Here is a 5,386-nt window from a genome sequence, read left to right as displayed (position 1 = left end):
TTTCTTATTTAAAACAATGGGAAATAGGGTCTCAGAGTTCTTTCTCAGAGAAAGTCTGACATTTCAGGCACAGATTACTGACAATTATTAGTGGCATATGACTTTTCCACCTCATCTTAGTTTTAAGTTTTTAATTCCTTACCTTGGAAATGACCTAACTTTGCTTCTTCCAAATCTTGTAGTAATACTGATGCTCCAGAAAGTTGGCCCAAGGATATTCTGCTATTGTGTGTCCTCTCTGCAAAGAAGTGGAGCTGCACATCCACCAGTCTAGAAGCGTGTGGTGCTGTAGTATTTGGAGTCAATCAGAGAAGCTACATGGACAAATGACTTCAGAGAATTATCACCATAACCCCCCACAGCAACAAATTATTTGGCTTATTTTGTGATCCTGAGGGTATATATGAAAAGAGATATTAAAACTGGTTCCCAAGGAGCCAGCCCTATAGTAGAGCAGAAATTGCATATTACCTTCCTACACAAACTTGCCTAACATTGTGGGAAGGACCAACGGGAAGTTTCAGTGCTGTTGCCTGTGTTAATGAGGCCAAGAGGTCCACACTGGGATAAGGAAGTCCAGTGAACAAGCCTGTGTGCAGCGTCAGAGAAGGGTGTGCGTGTCGTCCCCTGAAGGGGCTTAGGGGTCACTTACCAGTGCACCTAAGTTTCCCATCTGTATATGCAGGAATTGGGGCTGTCCACTGTGATGTTTTCTCCTTTTTATGACATGGCTCAGGGCAGTCCTTCTAAGACGCCTGACCAAGGTATGGGCCCTTCAGGCGGGCGGGGTCCAAAGGGAGGATCTCTGCAGCGACCCTGACCACGGGGTCCAAAGGGAGGATCATGGCAGCCTGGAGGGATGCAGGGGATAGTAGGACATGTGGCCTTGAAAAGGCAAATTCCAGGATCCCAGGCACCCGGTATTTCCATTTTAGATATTGAATTTACATTTCAAATACTGGCCAGGGAGCTTCCACCAGGGCTGCAAGCATCCTCAGCAACAGCCAGGCTGGTAAGCCCCACCCCTACCTGAGTACCTGCCTCAAGGGATGCAGCCCAGCCACACTGCGCATACTCGGGGGGGGTGGACAGGGCATGGTGAGTGGGCGTGGTATAGAGAAGAGGTGGGGTAGAGGGTTGGGTGGAGAAGCAGAGGGGTGGGGCCCATGGGGGGAGGAACAAGGCGGGATTTGGGGCCCTTAGTTTTGCATGCTGGGAGCTTTTGTCTCTTAACCACTCCAGGCCGGCAGCCTGCAGAGTATCAGGACTACAACTTCCAGGATGCTCTGGGCAGGGGATAGTGCCTAGCCCAGGGCAGAGGAACAGGGCGGTGTGAGCTTGGCCGAGGGCCAAACCGCCGTTGACTCAGGACTCTGGTCCTGCACCCACTTCACGTGGACTGAGTCCCAGAGGGATGTGACAGGAGGAGCGGGACCCAGGGAGTTAGGAGGATATGGCGGCTGCATGGGCAGCCGCTGGCCTGCAGTGTGCAACTGCTTTTGTCCAAAATTGAAGCCAGACTCATGCCTCTTCCCCTCCACCTCCCTCCGTTGCTTGATTCCTCCTCCCACCTGTGTGCCTGTGGGTCTTTCCATAGCCTCCTACCTAGTCCAGGTCCAGGTGCTTCTCTAAATTGCTTATGGGAACTGGTTTGACATCCCAGAAACTTTCCACTTGGCCTGCTGCCCTCTGTCTTCTCCAGCCAAAGTGCCATCCTTTCATCAGCCTCTGGGAGACATTTGTCCTTGTGGCCCCTCTTGCAAGCACAACTTAAGAGCTTTGCAGGGTTGTAACATTGGCTGTTCCTTGCCTTTTTCACAGATGTGGAAGTTGAGGCATCTATGAGGTTAATCACTGGTTTCCCCAGGATCCGCTAAGAGCAGAGGAGAACAACCCAATTCCCAGGCAAGTATCTAGTAGACCGTTTTCACCAACGCATTCCAGGGCAGTGGCCTCCAAAACAGCAACCTTAAGATGAGAATAGCTTAAGCATTTTGCCCTTTAGATTGATCACCTAATCTCAGCTCAGGCCTGAGCGGCCAGTCTCTCAGGGATACGGGTGATGACTCTGATCCCTCTGGAAGAGACCGGTGGTCCAGCTTTGGGAAAGGGATGTTCAAGGTAGACAGCACTTGGGCAGCATGTGAAACCCATCAGCTTTAACATCTCTGCTTTGGATTCTGGCAAGGTTTCAGGATAAACATGCCTAGGGATAGTCAGATGTACCATATTCTTTAAAAATTGATTAGAATAGTGAAAGGAACAGAGCATAAAATATCCTGCTTATTTGCAAAAGATGAAAAGCAAGCAAGACCTTCCTGTTAATTTTTTTCTGCTCATTCTCTTGGTTGTACTGTACGCTTGAATGCAGAAACAAAAAATTTGAATTGCCAAATTCTTTTTTCCTGAGATTGGTAAATTAACTTAAAAGTCTTATTGAAACCTGTGGAGGAATGGTTAGCAGCTTTCATGATTTATGTCCTCCCTAAAAATCTGGGCTTTGATCTACATGAAAAAAAGTTCTTGTTTATATTACACATCCCAATAGGTTACATTTCTGAATCCTGAATGTGGGATATTATCAAAACAACTGAAAAACCTGGTCATGGAAACTGGACCCTTTCACTTTGTCAAGAATTTGCCTCTTTATGAATTGACACATGAATTATTTAACATTTTTGTAAAGAACAGACGAGAAACTCTGTAGTGTCTCTGAATGTGGCAAGATAGGGAATTCTGGTTAAACCACATCCTCGGGTTCTTCTCTCATGTTCAATAGGCCTGGATGATAGTCCATGTGGTCAGGTGCAGCGCTGCTACCCCAGCCCCCAGGGTTCCACCCTACTCTGGCCTATGTCCTCTTCAGGTGTTCTGATGACACTTGTCCACAAGGGTTGGAAGGAGACATTGTAACATGAGGATATTCATCATCTTAAAACAAGGATTAATGTAGAGGAAAGTCTCGGGGTCTGTGTGTTCTGATGCACTGCTGTTGGGGTGTGGCTGCAGTGACCACTGTGCTCCCAGCAGTCCCCACAATGGCTGTCTCAGACGTTTGATCTCCTGGCGCAACCACAGCAGCTGTTGACAGAGCTGGGCACTCATCATGGTTCAGTGTCTTCCGTCAGATTTTGTGGCTCTGACCCTCCTCTGCTCACCCCCTTCCCATTCCTATCTGCTGCGTTGATTGCTTTGTAGTTGTTTCCTAGGAGCCACTGTGTGTAACTGGATTTCACAGTGTCTTTAGGGACTCACCCTCTCTACACGAGTCACTGTACAACAGTGACTTATCCTGGTGTAGTCCATGTTTGTCCTCTCCAGTGGAGCTGTGAAGAACCCTGCTTACTTCAACAGAGCTCCTCTCATTCTCATGCTGCTGGGGCTGTTATGAAGCTGGACATCTCGTCTTTGGTCTCATCAACATTATTGTTTTCATCGATTATTTTGAAGTCAGATATGACTTTGTTAATAATGTGGACACTGGCTGTCACTGGCACTTTTATGTATCTTCCACAACAGCTCTGTGTAGTAGGCCTGTGATCCCCATTTTATGGGGGGGAGGGACACACTGAGGTTCAGAAAGGTCAAATAGCTTCCTTCACTTCACATAGTTTCTTGATACATTTTGAATCTCCACCTGAAACTCCGCCTCCCTGGTGTGTGCACTTAGCTGGTTTTCCACTTTGTGCCTCCCCAAAGGCACACGCCCCATCCTGAGTCCATTGTCTGCTTGATGGCAGTCACCCTGCACAAACAGGCCCTGGGCGGGGAGTGGACTAGTGGGGCGTGGTCTTCTGGCTTACCCTGGGCATTTTCTAGGTTTATTGTGAGAGCTGGACCAGTGGAAGATACTGACCGTCACTCACCTGGAAGGTTTGTTATGGAGAAATACTCCACTGACTTTTTGCAGGTGTCGTGTCTTCTTTGTCTTCCTTGCTCCTCTGGGCTTTCTCCTACAGTCCGTGCTGTGCAGTAACATACAATACAGAGACTCGTGAACATAATACTGTTGTCCTGCACCAAACGGTCACATCACTCATTTTTCTAATTATGAAAGGAATACATACTGCAAAAAAAGTCAAATTACACAGATCTATATAAAGTGAAACCCTCCCCTTTCATCCTCTTCCCTGAAAACTCACTCTCCCACTCAGAGGGAACTGTTGTTAACAGGGTGGGGTTTATGCATCTGGACATTTCCTGTGAATTTATAAATACACATCAAGCGTTTTTAACATAAATTACATAACTACATCATTTTGCAATTTGCTGTTTCCCAAACCATATATCATAGAGGTTTCTCCTTATCAGTGCACATCATTCTAACTTACCATTTTAGATGTTTTAGAGGTATTCCAAAGAACAGGAATACCATAATCTGTTTACTTCTTCTTTGATAGAAATGCGATTACATTGAGTTTCACTATTATACATAATGCTGCAGTAAGATCCTTGTATGGAATTTATTACACTGCTATTCAACTGCTCCGTTTGCTTTGTTTCCTTTTAGTCAGAGACTATGATATATTTTTAACATTTTTATGGGAATTGTTTTATAGGGAAATTAATTTTATCACTGAATAAAGACATTTATGGGGAAACTGAACATCAAGGTCACCCATCTCAGTATTCTGGAGAAAAATCATGAAACTTAGAAGGCATTATGCTTGCTCCATCACATTCTAACAAGTCATGTTAACACTTTAAAGTTGAATGTTTGAATAGCCTCTACTCTCTCTGTTCAGAAGAAGGATGACTTTTTCTTGTCTTGAAAACTTCTGACTCTCAGTTGGGCTTCAGAGAGGATAGGATATTGGTGTTGTATCTGTTTCTCTTCAGCTGTAGGCCACATCTTCTGAAGATCATAGAATTGAACATGGTCCAATCGATATATATATGATTTGGGTCAAAAACTTTAAGTAATAAACCCAAGGTAGGAATCTATAACTTTGGTTATTTTATTTATTTATTTTTTTGTGAGGAAAATCAGCCCTGAGCTAACATCTGTGCTAATCATCCTCTTTTTGCTAAGGAAGACTGGCTCTGAGCTAACATCTATTGCCAATCCTCCTCCTTGTTTTTCCCCAAAGCCCCAGTAGATAGTTGTATGTCATAGTTGCACATTCTTCTAGTTGCTGTATGTGGGATGCGGCCTCAGCATGGCTGGAGAAGCGGTGCGTCGGTGAGCGCCTGGGATCCGAACCCGGGCCACCAGTAGTGGAGCGCATGTACTTAACCTCTAGGCCACAGGGCCGGCCCTATAACTTTGGTTCTTAATAAAGAATTTCCTTTGATATCCTTAAGTCTCTGTGATTACTAGTAAAAACTCACCTATGGGTGAAGAATGTGGTACTGCTGGCAATATCTGGCTTGAACGTCCATAGTT

The 5,386-nt window shown here is 45.5% G+C and overlaps 1 long non-coding RNA gene across 2 annotated transcripts; it reads right to left on the bottom strand.

The window, feature by feature from the left end:
* Nucleotides 1-218: 218 nt before the first annotated feature.
* On the bottom strand, nucleotides 219-4,399 carry LOC147913376 (uncharacterized). Of its 2 annotated transcripts, XR_015548863.1 has the most exons (4): nucleotides 4,332-4,399; nucleotides 3,867-3,965; nucleotides 653-851; nucleotides 219-314 (listed from the first exon to the last, which is right to left on the bottom strand). It is a non-coding gene; the product is annotated as an uncharacterized LOC147913376 (long non-coding RNA). The 2 variants fall into 2 exon arrangements; XR_015548862.1 differs by having other exon boundaries at nucleotides 3,867-4,399.
* Nucleotides 4,400-5,386: the final 987 nt, after the last annotated feature.

The sequence above is a fragment of the Ceratotherium simum genome, chromosome 28, assembly GCF_057802395.1.
Source record: "Ceratotherium simum simum isolate JZ-2026a chromosome 28, ASM5780239v1, whole genome shotgun sequence".
NCBI classification, from domain to species: Eukaryota; Metazoa; Chordata; class Mammalia; order Perissodactyla; family Rhinocerotidae; genus Ceratotherium; species Ceratotherium simum.
This window is presented reverse-complemented; position numbering and strand designations above follow the sequence as displayed.